General features: G+C 39.6%; 1 protein-coding gene and 1 long non-coding RNA gene across 2 annotated transcripts in view; both read left to right on the forward strand.

Annotated features, from left to right (window-relative positions):
- LOC125748303 (uncharacterized) overlaps positions 1–17296 on the forward strand; it is a 74583-nt gene that overhangs the window by 12681 nt on the left and 44606 nt on the right. The window lies entirely within an intron of this gene.
- LOC125748375 (uncharacterized) lies at positions 12583–14722 on the forward strand. Its single transcript, XR_007399535.1, has 3 exons — positions 12583–13079; positions 13643–13735; positions 14167–14722. It is a non-coding gene; the product is annotated as an uncharacterized LOC125748375 (long non-coding RNA).

A 17296-nucleotide genomic window follows, 5' to 3' on the forward strand; every position in this document is an offset into this window, starting at 1 on the left:
ATGTACACATTTTATCCACTTAATAAGTGAACTGTATGCAAATAGTAAGCTTTGCTATATATTTTCATACTGTTTATTTTATTGTCACTGTAAATAAACACAGAAATACTAAGTAAATTGTAATCTTAAAAATGAATGCCACATTTGAATCGGCATATGCGCAATATTGACGTCCAAATACGCATGTGAGGATTCAAACGCGGTGTGCGTTTTAGATACCCACGTTTTCATCACAAATCTGAAGTTTGGCGGTCGAATCTGTTGGAAGAAGCTGCGCGCCTGGACACTCCCTGGCTTAAGTTATTACCTTTTATTTTGAAATAATAATTGTGCCCATGTGCATTTTGATGGTTTGAATATAGTATAAGTTGACAACAAGAGATTTCATCGTCTAAAGCAATGTATAGAACAAATATTGATGGGTTTAAATGAAATGTAAAATTAATCTTGCTAACCTAATATGCCACCTAAAGCACAATTATTTACAGTATACAATTTTCTACTCATTTTCTTTATTTTGCTGCTTTTGATATTACATTTAACTTAATTGAGCAGTCAACGGAAAGCCCTTCGTGCAAGTCAATTCAGTCATTTTTATTACTCAATAAGTGTTTTTTAAATAAATGTTATTAAAATAAAGTATATGGTTTTATCAACAGGAACCAGAACAGCCCAGCGGCAGGTTGTTATTGTGTCAAGCCAGGATAGGCTGCAGGATTTTCATTTACATGGTGGCCTTACTCACTGGACAGGACAGTTGAGGTCTAGGGAGGACAGGTTTCCAGGCAGAGGTCATCAGGGAGAAACAGTAGGCCTCATTAAAATGATATGGTCATGCAAAAATTGCAATTTTAGGACATCAAAGCCTTTAGAGCTATTAAGGCATTATAGATTGGAACATTTACTTGCTGGTCAAGGCGGTCACTACCCTGTTTGTACACAGATTGTCCTTGTTCATTTAAAAGTTGGTGTGCACCTATTTGTCTAGAGATCATACACAGACTGAACAGACAGGGCAGCTTGTTTCCTTTTCATGTCATGTATATAATTCGTGTAGTTTTCACAGAGAGGCAATATTTTGAACACCTTTGAGCTCATCTGAAAAAGTATGAAACTGTTCATTGTGTTTTTAAAGATTGTGACTACAGTACTAATGTATATTCAACTTTTGCATCACATAAAAGTAGAAAGCATAATCCTCACTGTATTGAGAATTTTAAACATACTGTAATTCAGACAAGTCAGGCAACAGAAGATAGTTCGTTGGTAGATGAAAGTGAAGCTACTTCTGTTGAAACACTTGCCAAAGAGGGTGAGGATTTGGGTAAAATCATAGTTGATCAAATAGGCTCCTTATTGCTTACATTACACTGCAGATACTTATAGGAAGTATAAGGAACATATAGGAACATTTCTGTGTTATTGAATCAGTAGAATATATACTTGATGCAAAAGAGGGAAAGACATTCCAATATGTACCAATTTTGCAATCCTTGTCACAAATTTTAACAAAATATGACATTCAAATGAACGTGTTGACTGCGAGCCATTGTGGTTCTTCAAGTCACTGGTATACCAGTTTTCATGATGGTTTCCACTTCAAGGAAAACAAATTTCAGTCTACAGAGGAGTTTAGACTTTCACTTCTTCTCTACTCTGATGATTTTGAAATTTGTAATCCCTTAGGAACCTCTCGCAAGAAGCACAAGGTAACAGCTGTCTACTGGGTGTTGGCTGATGTGCTATCAGTATTAAGGCCCACTGTCATCAATATACTTTATATATACTAATATTTTCTGTGATTGCTGATAACCTTGGTGCCCATTCAGTTGGGGGGTTTGTTGAAAGTTTCAGCGGGTTGTACGTTTGCCGATTTTGCATGGGAGAGCGATCCCAGTTTCAGGAACTTGAGGTCAGGTCAGGAGCGTTCCCTGGTAGAACAAAACAGCTACACCAGTTGGATGTTGAAGCAGCATTGGCTAGTAAGACGCCTAGCCATGGAGTTAAAAGGCATTCTGCAATTACTCAAAGATTAAGTCATTTTCATGTCACCACAGGGTAATCACCTGATGTGCTTCATGATTTACTTGAGGGTCTTGTACCTGTAGAATTGGCTTTGTGTTTAGATATCTTGATAAAGAAAAAATATTTGTCTTGAAGAGCTTAATGGGATCATTTCCAGTGGAAAGACAAGCCAAATTATCCCCAAGCTATACCACCAACCTTTGCCTCTCGTATAACCATTGGTGGTAACGCACATGAAAATTGGAGCCTGCTGAGGCTGCTTCCACTTATGGTGGGCCCCAAAGTTCCAGAAGATGAACAGGCATGGCAGTTGCTGATGACACTAAAAGATGTAGTTGAATTGATAATGTGTCCTGTCCTCACAGATGAAAGTAATGGATACCTTGATAGCCTGATTGCTGAGCATAAATATAGATTTTGCAGTGTTTTTCCAGCAGATAAATTGATTCCAAAACAGCATTTTATAGAACATTACCCACAGCTCATTAAAGCATTTGGCCCACTAGTGTCCTTATGGACAATGTGGTTTGAAGCCAAGCACCGCTTCTTTAAGAAGATAATGAGACAGACTGGCTGCTATCGTAACATTTTGCAGTCAATGGCAAAAAAACACCAGTCCATGATGGCATACTATGTCCATGGTTAAAATGTAAAAAAACCTGCAGTCTCTGTATTGAAGATTTCAAGAGTTCCATTAGATGTTGTAAATGAGAACATACAGAATTTTTTTATACAGAAATTTCTTGAAGAGACAGCTGTTCAGTTGACAAAGGCGGCAGAATTTTTGTTGGTATATGGCTGTACTGGTGGGTTGCCCGACTTTGCCAAAATAGTACAAATCATTATTGTTCACAACAGCTTGGTATTTGTATTAAAATTACAAGGTGCATGGTACTGTAAGCATTTAAGATGTTTCAAGTCCACAAGCCTAGTTAAAGTAATAGAGCAGTCACAACTCACTGACTTGTACCCACTGGCTACCTAAATACTGGACGGCGCACAAGTGGTTTCTCTGAAACACCACATCTTCATGTCAAACTAGGTTATATATTTTTATGATATTGTGTAACATCTTGTCAGATCCTATTTGTGTTTTTTTATTCCAGATTTTAACTTATTATGCTTTTTTTTCCGATCTGTCTAGAGCATGCATTTGTTTGAAGAGGTCAAAACTCAACCTGTGCTTGCTACATCCCAGCCAACATTTGTATGTGAGGCCCATATGGGTACAAAGTGGGTTGAAAAGTGGGCCCCATTTGGAATTGCCCAATGGGCCCCACGTGGGATTGTCCGCAGGTTTCATTTTGGCCCCATGACAATTGCCCATGTGGGTTTCAAACAGTATTTCACTGGGGTACAGGTGGGCCCCAACTGGGCAACGTACATAAGACCCATCTCGAGCCCAGCTTCAAGTTCCATGTGGGTGCTATATGGGGACAACATGGTCTGAAGTAAGGACTGCAAGAGGGTTTCACGCTAGGTGTTAGGTGAGCTCCAACTGGTCAACACAGGCAATTTCAGTAGAAGACTTAAGATTTATGTAGGTACTAAATGGGGCCAATACAGGTTGAAATATGGGTTGTAGGTGGGTTTGTACACATGTTCTATAACAGGTCTATTCAAACTGAACAGAACAGATTGAGGCTTCACATTAGATGCATCTACTTTTGCTATTGACTAGAAAAACACATATCAGTATTGAAAAAAAAACCTGTATATGCCTCCCTCATTCACAGATGAACTACAATATTAACAGGACAGCATTTTTAGACATGTATACTTAAATTACCACAGTACAAACCATTAGAGCACACGGTGAGACTTTATCTTTTCAAATTCAACTTTTATTTATAATGTTGTTATACCTTCTTAAAGCTTTCACAGCTGAAAACCATAAGGCCAGCTTAATTATGTGCTTTTCTTAATAAAAGAATATATGCTATTCCTAATAACAGCATCATTAAAGAGCATTTGCGACATTCCCAATGCAGCACATATTAAAACAACACTGAACAACAAAAGAACAGAACAGCTGCTCATTAGGCCTACTACTTATGTTGGGAACACCAAGGACTATTGCTGGGAACAGCAAGACCCGTCTCTACCAGGTAAGCGGTCTCTCGAGATGATAAAGCTCTCTTCCGGGGGTTGACCCGGTAGGGATGCTGCTTAACGGGAGCGCGATCACCAACGTCAATATCATGTTCCCCAGCAGGGGTACGCGAAGGGGTATCAGCAAACAGGGGTCGGAAGCGATCTACTAGGGACAAAATGTCAGCTTGGGCTGACCCAGGTAAGTGGCTGCGCCGGGACGTAAGGTTTTGCAGAGCCTCTGAGTTAGGAAGGCGAGCACAGGGGAGACAATTCCTACCGAGGTGCAAGTCATCAGTCTCTGGCGAGTACTTACTGAGAGACATGACACCCACAGGAGCGGGGATTTCACAAACTTGGACACATCTTGTGTAGAGGAGGACGCATCGGGGGATAACCACTGCTCCTGTAACGCCTTCAGGGGACCTCGAACAGTGTGGCCAAAGACGAGTCCAGCAGGACTAAACCCAGTCGATTCTTGGACAGCATCGCGTATTGCAAAAAGTAGAAGGGGCACTCCCTCATCCCACTCTCTCCCTGCATCTAAACAAAAGGTACAAAGCATATTTTTGAATGTTTGATGGATTCGTTCCAGTGCCCCTTGGCTCTCAGGGTGATAGGCGCTGGAGACGGTATGACGTATTCCTAGCTCGCGAACAACTTGTGCGAATAACTTCGACATGAAGTTCGTGCCTTGGTCTGATTGCACACACTTAGGAAGCCCGAAAGTAGTGAAGAACTTGATTAACTGCTTTACTATGACGGGGGTCCGGAGACTACGGACAGGATTAGCTTCCGGGAAACGAGTGGCGGCACACATGAGGGTGAACAAATACATGTTACCCGAACGAGGTTTTGGCAATGGACCTACGCAATCAATCAACACACGCTCAAAAGGTTCGTCAATAGCTGGTACCGGATGTAATGGAACCGGTACAATAGCTTGGTTCGGTTTACCTACCAGCTGACACACACGACAGGTTTTACAATATTTCTTCACGTCCGTATTAACACCCGGCCAAAAAAAATATGCTAAGAGTCGATTTAAGGTTTTTCTAATTCCAAGATGCCCCGAACACGGGTGGTCATGAGCGAGGGACAACACATAATCCCGATATAACCCAGGGACTACCACCTGAAATACAGTAGCCCACTCAAAAGGTGAGTCCGGAGGGGTCCATTTCCTCATTAATACCTGGTTGCGGTAGAAATATGCTGTGGGTGGTTCTTTAACTCTTCCTTGTTCACAGCGGAGGTACGACAAGCTTCTAAGGACAAATCCTCCGCCTGTGCCTTGGTCAGAGCGTCCGTAGTGGAAGGGACCTCAGGGGACACAGCAGGTTTCACGGGGACCAGGGATTCAGAGTCACAAGTCGAAGGAGGTGTTGGGTCGGACATAAATGTCTCAGCCAGCTGAACGTCGGCGAACTTGCACTGCTGGGCCCGTGTCAACACACAAGCCGGGAACACCTGGGGCAGATCCGCCACAACATCATCTGCGCAGATCTCCGGCTCTGGGGCAACTTCAGGAAGGGGAACGATCCTCTTCCCCGCAATGTCATTCCCCAGAATGAACGTGACCCCTGGAACAGGTAGCTGGGGCTGGACCGCAACACGCACAAGTCCAGAGAAGTCAGGAGTACATAAATACACAGTATGCAAAGGAACCGCAGCCACACACAGATCGATACCTTGCACCAATAGATCGGTGCCACAGTAAGTGGTATTATCTAATGGTAAAATTCCTTCAATTAAGAAAGACTGGGCCGCTCCCGTATCCCGTAGGATAGTTACCGGGTGATGTATCTTGTCTTCACTGAGCGACACAGAACCAGGAAACACAAAAGGCTGGAATGTAGGTTCAACAGTTTGAATTGCCGGTAACACATTGTTAACACGAGCCGTGATCTGCAGCCTTCTGGTCGCAGCACGGGTCTCTTTACGTTTAAGAGCGGGACAAACAGAAATGATGTGACCCACCTCGTGGCAATAGAAACACTCTCTTCTCTACAGGTGGTGAATAAGAAGCGGACGAAGGAGAGGATATCACAGGACGGGAACCAAGTTTGCGAGGCAGAGGGGTTGGGGTAAACACAGTCTTATGGGTCAGAATAAATTCATCAGCAAGAGTAGCAGCTTCAGCTAAACATGTTACCTTTTGTTCATTCAAGTTTACTACTACCCGATCAGGAACACAATTTTTAAATTCTTCTAAACAGCAATAGTTCCTTGAGTTGCTCAAAGTTGGTAACACCACTCGCAGCACACCACTTGTCAAACAGCAAAGCTTTCTCACGGGCAAACTCAACATGGGTTTGGCTGGCGGTTTTAACCAGCTTCCGGAAATTCTGCCGGTAAGCCTCAGGTACTAGTTCATATGCCCTTAACACAGTAGCCTTAACAATGTCATAATCTAGACTCTGTGCTATCGCCAGAGCCGAGCAAACTTCCTGAGCCTTCCCCACTAACTTGCATTGCAGAAGAAGTGACCACAAATGTCTAGGCCAGCTCAAGGTCGTAGCAATCTTCTCAAACATAGCGAAATAAGCATCCACCTCATTTTCCCGAAACACAGGAACAAGAGCGATATGGCGACTAACATCAAAGCCAGAATTTCCACCTCCAATTTCCTGGGAGACTGGTGATCCTGAGGGAGAACGAAGGCTAGACCGAGGAGCGTCTGGGGCATCAGCCTGGTCACGGGCAGGCAGGTCGGCTTGAGGGGCTGTACTTGGTGATTGTACTCGACGCGGAAGGGGAACAGGTTTTTGTTCACCCATACCCATCCTGTGCAATGCCACCTCCTTGTCAGCTTCAACCTCCACTTCCCGGACACGGAGTAACTGAGCCTGGTACTCCTGCCTTTTAATCTCCAGTTCCAGCTCCCTAAGCCGAATTGTCAGCAGCAGATCCTCCCTGGCTGAGCGTGGATTGCCGAGATCCATGGAGCGGAGAGTGGGTGCAACACTCGGCGAGCCGCCTAACTCAGGTAGGATACCCTGTCGAATGAGCTCGTCCTGCAACACTTGCTTTATAACCCGCTTAGAGGCTTCAGCGGGGACCGAAACCTTAAAGAAGTCTGCTATCCCTAGCAGATCGTCCTTACGGTACTTATCAAACTGTTCGAGTGTGGGGTAGAGGGTGAAAGCCAACTCAGTATAACTTGTAGTGTAATGAAATGGAGTAATTTTATATTATATCTGAACAAAAATTTAACAGAGAATTTAAGTTTTAAAACATCCATTGTTCTCCAGTAAAGTTCTCCTATAAACTTTGCTTAAAACCTGCCCTGGGTTTTATAATGCACGATTAGCACGATTATTAATTAACAGTAGAAAGCAAAAATTGCAAAATCATTTTGTAATCATTAAAACGCATTGAGATTTAGCATATTGATGATGCATTCACTTCATAAATCATGACACAGTGCTCTCCAATACATGAAAGCTATTTTTATAAGTAAAAGGTATTGGTATCGGTGATACTGGATATCTGTTTATTTAGTATAAAATCGATACCAAATTTTGCAGTATCCCACACCACTACCTTGTAGTTTTTGCGGCCCGGTTCGGCCCTGTCAACGGCCCAGGACACCTGGGCAACAAAGAAGAGCTGCCAGGGGCAGTTGCTTAGCAAGCAATTATATAGCTATCATTTTTGGGAGAATTCTAAACTTTCACAAACGTTCTGAGCGAAATGTTTAACACATTTTATTTCAGAAGGGGCTAAATGCTAAAACAGTGTATGCTATTAGCTTGATTCGTAACTTACTATGTTGATTCGCAATACTATGATCAGCTAGCTAAAACGTTCACTAGTAAATAACCCAAGCTCAAGTAATTCGGCCGCTTACAATATTGCGAGAGTACTGATGATTTAATACAATAGTGACAGTCAAACTGGCAGGTATGTTACTCACTTGTGCAGAACTCTACTTCTACCGCCGCCGGCTATTGCAGAATTCCTCTGCGGTGCAGCGCTTAATTTAAAAAAACGCGCGAGCTGCATGAAAAAAACGACCGCGCGCGCGGTAAATTTAAAATAAAAGAAATGATTTCAAATAAATAAATTGGGTAGCTGCAGCATTTGCCTTGTTATTAAAATCGGATTTATCAAACAAAACATCTTTGCCTTTAAATCATTGCCCAATAAATATGCCAGCAGGATACACACACGCACGCACGCACGCACCCAAACTGGGCCCACAGTCAGCCCACGTGGGCTGAGTATTTGGGCCCATATATATATATTCCTGCAATATATATAGATTTTATCAGGGTTTAAATTGAGATTTTCTGTCTTGGAGGGAGGTGGGGGCTCTGGTTGGGCCTGGGGGGCGGGACATTAACAATTCGGCTACAGTAACAATAATGAAAACAATGGTAGCTTTATTATTTTTAATTAAAATTATTGATTTTTTTGTGACAGAAAAAAAACATTTTTGAGAAAAAAAATTCTTTTAGGTCTTTCAGTTATACTGAAATCTTTATTGTCTTCCATAATCCTCTAAAGTTTATTGCAAAGAACTCAATGAAATTTCCTTAACTTTTGTACATGTTATTTCTCCCTATTAATATATTATTTACTTCATCAGATCCCAGATTGGCTGCAGACACCTGTGCAGTATTGAACCTTGTTCACATACTAAATGTTCAGCAGACCATTTGTTGCCACCCACTTCTTTACAAACTTTGTGGGGTTCTAAGAAATGAGAGGAGGGCCAATAATTTTATCAAACATTATTGAGGTAATATTTTCAATTCTCAGTTGGGAATGAAATGGTATCACAAAAGCATTTACCCCAAGAACCCCCACTCACACTCTGCACTGCTTGCAGCAATAGTTTCAATTGCATGTTTATGTTTGAGAAGGGACTTGTGCATTTGTTGCACTGGAATTGTCTTTGAAATCCCTATGATTTTGCTTTATACTAGTGAGTCCTATATTAAAAAGGTTACAAAGCTCTGTCACTTCATTTTCCCCATACATTAAAGGTATAGGGCTTGGCGCCATGTGTTTTTGTCCAACACGTTGACTGTTACTAGATTCCTATTCACTTGTGACTATTCTTGCTTGCATTCCTTTGTCTCCCCTGCTCTTTTCTCATCACCTGCAGTGTTCTGCTGAACTCTGCATTTACATGAGAATTGTTAAAGAGAAAGGAACATCTGAGAAGGCATTAAAGACATGACATAACACATCTATCAACAGATAATATCTTGGTTGTTCAGTTTTGTACTTTTATTTTTTTTTTGTTGGAGCTATATTTTGTTTTATTGTAATGTTCATTGGATGGACTGGGAGGCGTTAGTGGGTACATGTAATGTGTATATATGTAGGTAGGAGGGAGGACTGCGGGCACACCTGGGTGGTGAGCATATGGTTTTTTACCAGAGCAAAAGAGAGAAAAGAAATGCTGTTTGTTTGCTCAATGGGAGAAATAAACCATCAAAATCGCAATAATGGAGAGTTGTGTCTTTACCTGAGTACATTGTACCTGTGCAGGGTGCAGTAGTTGTTTGATTTAGTTTTATGGAGTTGTTTTATGTTGTTGACAAACAGCCACTACAATATTAATAAATGAATTTCTAATGGGACTGGGCTACCCAGTGATTGGTGTATTACTACCAAAATACATGATGCCTTAAGCAAAAGGGCCTGGCCCAGTTAACTTACATGAAAGACCAGTAAATTAATGGTTTAACAGATGTCTGTAGTTGCCTGCATTTAAGCTTCCTCCTCTTAGCTTCTCTCATTTTTAACCTTTACCTCTGGTGATTGAAAACAAAATACTTACCTTATGCATATTTACCTTATTGTATATATCTAAGGAAAATTAATTAAAAATGTATCAGCAATTAAATGAGGCTTTGAGCAGACAAAAACAAGCTGGTTCTTTCTCAATGTTAGAGATACTTAGCCTTATGTAATGTTAACTTTAACGTTAGATCATTTAAGCACCCCTTTACAATAATGTCACCTACCTTGCCATAATCTCTTTGTCGTCATTGTTGAGTATAACTGACTGTGACTGATTGACTGACAAGTGATGACATCGTAGACTGTAGAGAGCAAACTCAGTGTAGCCCCCTAGAATCTCATTGATCCCTTTTAGTGACAATGTATCCAGTCCACATGGGCTTCCCATAGGGAACCTGTATTATTGAAACTATATGGGTCTAAGATAATGGGCTACCAGTTCTAGCCCATGCCCTTAGCTCATTTATCCTTAATGGGCCCCATAGAGTCAGCCCATATATAGAACTATGTTACTTATATCCCTACTCGGCCCACAGAGTGTTACCCTGATCAAGCCCATTCTCACTAAGCCCACAAATACCCTATATGATGCCCACCAAGTACACCCAAGTACAGCCCATGCCTATTTGGCCCATATATATGCCTCATTGATCCTACACAGTCTGCCCACATAGGTCTCCCATGTGGGGCCCATGTTACTGGAACCATTTCCTTCCAAGATCATGTTACCCAGTTGCAGCCCATGTTTACTTGACTCATATGAATCCCTTATGGGTCCCACATGAACAGCCCACATGGGCTTCCCATATGGGGCCAGTATTATTGAAACCATATGGCATATGTAAAGTGCTAACCAGATAGAGCCCATGCCCAATTGGCCCATATGCATCTCATATGGGACCCCTATAGTCAATCCACATGGGCATTCCATGTGGGGCCCATGTCATGGAAACCTTATGGGCCCTAGATAATGTTACCCAGTACCACCACACTTCCACTTAGCCCACTTCTATCCCATAAAGGGCCCATACAGTCAGCCCACATTGGCTTCCCAATCAGGACCCATGTTACGTAAATCATGTGGTACCCACACAATTTGCCCAGTTCTAGCCCATGCCCACTTGGAACCCATGTAGCCTATTTTCAACCCATGTGGGGCCCATGTGGACATGTTGGCTGGGATATAACACAACTATATTGTTAGATCGGCATCTGGCTCTACATTATTTAAATGATGCTTGTAATATGTTTCTTAATTACCTACTTTCATCACAAGATGAAAAGCACTGATTTAAAAAAAATAAAATTATTCAATATTGTCACGACCACGACAGGCAGCAGTGCGATCGTGCGGGTCAGGAACAGGCAAGGCACGGCGAAATCAGGGAAAACTGTGGGTTTATTGAAGACTTGAGAGAAGGAGACACTTAACCACACCACAAACAAACCTAACCACAGCTAACCACAATGACGGACAAGGGAGACAAGCAAGACTAGGACTTACATAGGACAAGACTGATTAAAGTAAACGGACACAGCTGGAGACGATCAGGGAGGCACACGTGGGTAATCAGGGGGCGTGGCACACACGAGGAGTGGACGAGCCGGGCATCACAAATATACTACATGTAGAGTTTTAACCTATTTAGAATTTTTATCTTTTTATTCTCGCACCTTGGAAGTAGGTGAAGTTGAGCTGCAAACCTATGGCTGGGTAATATGGAAAAAATCGTAAAATCTTTTTTTTCATATAATTAGATATCGATATAACGATATAATTAAAATCACTTTCTGACAACGGTAAACATTCCTTTTTACTCAAGTGTGAGATCTAAAGATTAACTTTGGTTTTTATATATATTTTCTGTCATAAGTTAAATGTGACAAATGTGCTGTAGTAGTAGAACATTATACAAATATAGACTCAAAATTAGCAATACAAAATACATTTATTTATAATTAGTAAAAAAATTATATTTATTAAATGTGCATTTTTTAGTATAATAAGGATCTAATCCTATTCATCGATGTTGTGTTGACCATGTCTTATCGTTCCATTATCAATTTATCACCCAAGCCTACAAAACCCAACTGTACTTTTGAAATATGTTTTCTCATCATTGAATGTTTTTTTTTGTTTTTTCTTGCAGGTCGTCTTGCCAAAAACTGATAATGTTGTCACCTATCCAGCTACGAGTCATAATGGAAGAGACTAAGGTTCACAAGTTAACCCCTCTAGATGGATTCCCTAGCACTGTAGACGAGCTTTTGGCGGCTGCAAAAGATCATTTTCAACTCCAGGGAAATTATACTGTTATGTATATGGACAAAGATATTGATTAATCAATTCTTCACTCTAACTTCAACTGGTGAGGTTAAGGACAAAGACACATCAAACTGGTAAAAACAGAACCTTCTATTATTCTTACGTTAACTCCCATCCAGGATGCTGTATCTTCCTCATCTCAGTGTCACTGGATCAGTCTTGCCAGGATGACGGTTCCTCACTTGGTTCATCTGACATCAACATTTTACAAAAGTCCCCAGAGTATCGAACAGACCCATGGCCTGCTAATTTTGTGATACCCAACCTTTCATTTAATGTTGAAATGAATGTTGGATGAGAATCAGCATCTCCAAATCCGAGATGATGGTCCTCACCCGGAAAAGGGTAGAATGCTCTCTCCAGGTTGGGGATGGGGTCCTCCCCCAAGTGGAGGAGTTTAAGTATTTCGGGGTCTTGTTCACGAGTGAGGGAATGATGGAATAGGAGATCTACAGGCGGATCGGTGCAGCGTCAGCAGTGGTGCAGGCACTGCATCGGTCTGTCATGGTGAAGAAAGAGCTGAGCCAAAAGGCAAAGCTCTCGATTTAACAGTCGACCTACGTTCCTACCATCACCTATGGTCACAAGCTGTAGGTAGTGACCAAAAAAATGACATTGCGAGTGAGTGTGTGAGAGCAAGTGAGTGTGTGTGAGACAGAAAGTGATGAGTGTGTATTTGACCTGGTTTGTAATTTTGTACTTTTGAATCTTTTGTCAATTCAGGTCAAGGAGGAATTTCAGAATAACAACAGTTTCCCTGGAGCAGAGGTTCATGTTTAAACTTGAGCACTACACACCAAAACTTACTGTCCAGATGAAGGCCAAGGGAGGTGTCATGGGGACCAAGCTGAGACCCTTCCTGGACAAACTGAGCTAGGTAAGTTTGTTCAAAATTTGGCTTTATATTTTTATGAACAGACAAGGACCTGTTGTCTCTCTCTCAAACATACATGGAGCAAGAGCCATGTTTGAAAAGATGACGTGTGCAGGGGCAGAGAAGCTACAGAGCGCAAAGATTCATGCTTTATATGCGGTATGTCCACATGCATAGCACAAGCCCTTGCAATCTGTAACTTTAAAAACATAAGAACATAAGAACTATACAAACGAGAGGAGGCCATTCGGCCCATCAAGCTCGCTTGGGGAGAACTAAACTAATAGCTCAAAGTCGTTAAAATCTTATCTAGCTCTGATTTAAAGGAACCCAAGGATTCAGCTTGCACTACATTATCAGGAAGGCTATTCCATACTCTGACTACACGCTGCGTAAAGAAGTGCTTCCTTAAATCCAGCTTGAAATGTTCTCCCGCTAATTTCCACCTATGGCCACTTTAGCTTTTCATGTGCAGAAATCACTGCTCTTTGCACATGTCTGGTCTCAATTTACTGTTCATTGTATGTAAATAGTTGTTTAGTGTTGACATTATAAATTTTTTACAGAACCAAAGACTTGAGATGAGATGTGAAGCTGTTATCCATAGCATCATTGTGTACCTTGGGGAGAAAAAGGAGAAACTTCTTGAAGATTGCCTGGTAAATCATAATTTAATTGCTTTATGATACAATTTCAAAACTTAATGTATTATAAATAAAGCAAGTTGCTTCTTAAATAAAAAAGGAAAGAAGATGAGGGGATGGAAGTTTTCTGCTCAACCAAATAAGACAATGGAAAAGCCAACAAAATATATAATCTGAAAGAACAAACTAAAGAGAGATTTGTCAATGATTCACAAGCATAATGACAAAAAAGAAACCTGCTCTAGGGATACAAGGTCATAGGGTTTTCTGCTACTGTAAAGTATGGAGGCTTTGACTGCTCACAGCTGAGAGAAATATTAAAGCAACTGTCACGTAGAGGATACTGTGGAATGCAGACATCTTGCAACAAATGTTTTACTAATGCTGGTTCACTGTAAATAGACTTCACTCAATTTAATGTAAGCTGATCTTTGTTAAATGATCAGGAGGACAGTCGCAGTGATGCCACTCAACACGTCCTCAAGATCCTGGTCGTCCATGGTGCTGATGGAGAGGAGCCAGTGGATGTGTCCATCCTTCTTGAAGGCCAGGAGATGATGTCTGGATGTGGCAGTACTGCGAAAACTTGCATGCTGCTTATGGGGCTCATGTATGGCCTCAACCTTGCATACCCCCCAAAACTGCGCTACACTTTTGAGGTATTTCAGAAACTATTTCTGTAATTAGATGTGATCAAGATGTCCCCAAAAGGTGCAAGCGTTAAAGTTGAAATTTCTCTCTTAGAAGTTCAATATCTAATTGTTGGCTTTGAAAACGATTTTCCTGTTTGTAAGATGGTTTAAATGTTAAATTGTAAATTGCAGGAATGTCTAAATGTTGTAGTTGTGCTGTAACAGAGTTTTAAGGTTTTAATTCTGGCTGTTGACATTTTGTGTAAAATAAGGGTTTTAATCCTCAGGGAAATTTAAGAAGTTTTTTTAAATTGTTAAATACTTATTTTCTCTGTGTGTGAGTGTGCGTGAGAGTGACATACTGTGTGTTGAAAATTAGTTGTTTGAATGTTGCAATTACTTTTGTCAGAGAACTGTGCTCCCCAGGGATATTTGAAGTGTTGAAATACTTTTTTACATTGTTAATACATGTATGTGAGAGAGAGAGTGAGAGTGTGTTTATATGTTTTAGTTTGAAATGTTTTATACTGATTTGTGATAACTGTATTGATAATGTTTGACAATAAACTTTAATTGTAATGCATTTTAGTTGTGTGGTCTGATATAAAATTGTATTCAATACAGAGAAAAAAAATCATTCATTTGGTAACATTTATCAGGACAGAACTTGCAAGATTTTCATAATTATATTGAGTAATTTAACTTAATACAATTAAGTAACTGAAGAGTCCAATAGTGAAAACATAATAAAAATTATTTATTTATATCATAACGGCAAGTAATATTTATTATATTAGTTTAAGTAAGATTTACTTAATATTTTTATATATTAAATAAATATTTATTTAATGTTCTTCTCTATAAACTGATTTTACTTGATTTTAAATTGATTTTACTTAATTAATTAAAGTAAATAAAACTTGCTACTTAAATATAATTATCCATCCATCCATTTTCCAAACCGCTTATCCTACTGGGTCGTGGGAAATATAATTATGTAACATTTATTTATTATCTTGTTCAGTACTAAGTACTAATTTACATTCATACTGGCATGTGAGTTGTACTTCATTTTACAGCAGCAAAATCTACTTAGAAGTACTAGTGCAAATTGTTACAGGAATTTTATTAAGTAAATCCTACAAGTCATTTTTTTTCAGTGTACAAACACCAGGTAAGACACCTGCGTGGTGCTTTCTTCCAGCAAAATTGTGAAATTACTGTCAAGTTGATGCTTCACCGCACTACCAGGACAAACTCCATTGGTGAAATCGACTATATGTAACCAGAACATCTTTTACAGTTCTTTTTTCTTAATCGCTTGATTGCTTTTTAAACTATAGATTGCTTTGATTGGATAGTTTGACCCCTACAAAACACATGTCCTGCAAAATCAGTCCCTCCTATTACAATAAGGGGCACACATATACTTTACTATCGTTTTTTTTTCCGAGGTGGGATGGTGGTGGTCAACACTATGCATCCATCCATCCATCATTTTCTGTAACCACTTGTCCTATTCAGGGTCAGAAGCCTATTGCACAGGCAAGGCAGGGAACAATTATCCCAAGATGGGGCGTTAAGCCATCGCAGGGCATACTATACTCACATATAATTCTGCATAATAATCAATTATGGGAAAATTATTTCAAACCAGAGACTGGTCCAAGTAACTAGTTTAAAAAAAAAATCAATTTTCCGCAATTAAATATATTAATAATGAATTCGTGTTAGCCGCGATGAATCAATAATGTAACTGTAACATATGTATTATAGTTTAATTCAGTTTGTATTTTTACGTTTTAAGTAATTCCTTTAGAAGTTTATGCTTCGTACCTTAATACGTGCAATACATGAATAAAAGAAGAGCATTGTATTCTAACTGAACTGCTCCTGTAACCGTTTTAATATTAAATGTTTGTGTAATATGAAATCCATTATAGACACGCAAATATACATGTAGCACGAATAACAAATCAAGCTACCAAGTTTCAACTTCGCAATGTATCTTATAACTATCTTAATATTAACATGCGAAACGTATTATAGTACTTCTCACAGACGCCATTTTGAAAACAAGTTAAATCGGTGACCTTATCAGTAATAAATCTGTATCAATTTTGAAAATAAATCTCTTATCAATTGGAAATTGAATGCATATGCGAAAACTACATTAAGTAAGCGAGAAAATTAATCGTGTAAACAGTTGTTGATTGAGGATTAAAATCTATAGTAATCTAATAAAACCGCGGTGTTCCATATACGCGTGTTCAAATATCTTGAGTAGTTTAAAGCTATTGAGAACTTGTTCAATAAATATGCAGGGGGCTACTGAGTTAATCCAAATATTATTACAAAGAAAAGGTTTATACGAAGTAATTTCATTTGTGTGACGTCATTCAACGTTACTCATCGAAAGCTTATATGATACTGGCTACCTTCCTGTACAAATATAATTGCGAATTCATTGATAATTTTCCCTAAATAAACATCCATTTGTCTCTAAATCTCAAAGAAGGCCTATTTGTTTTTTACAAAAGTAATTGTATTTCGGATACAAGACGGTACTGCAGCTTAATCTAAATATTCATTGTGTCATATTAGGGTAAATGATACTGAAAAATGTCTGAGCTCGTCAGACAAATCTTTTTAATTCGGAGGCGCAATGTGCAAAAACTCGGGGAAATCTAATGCCATATTGGGGTTATGTTTCATTAGACAGAATGATTGTTTTTTATGGTTTGTGATAACTGTATTGATAACGATTTTAGCATTTCACAAAGATAAACATGTTAGGACATTATATAACCTCGTTATATTTATACTAAATTTATTGAATAACATAACCGTATCATCGTATTACATTTGCACAATATGTAAAACTATATTTTAAAACATAAAAGTTTTTTGGATATTTCAATTTTATTTTTCGTAAAAACCCCAG

This window comes from Brienomyrus brachyistius, chromosome 9 (assembly GCF_023856365.1).
Source record: "Brienomyrus brachyistius isolate T26 chromosome 9, BBRACH_0.4, whole genome shotgun sequence".
Classification (NCBI taxonomy): Eukaryota; Metazoa; Chordata; class Actinopteri; order Osteoglossiformes; family Mormyridae; genus Brienomyrus; species Brienomyrus brachyistius.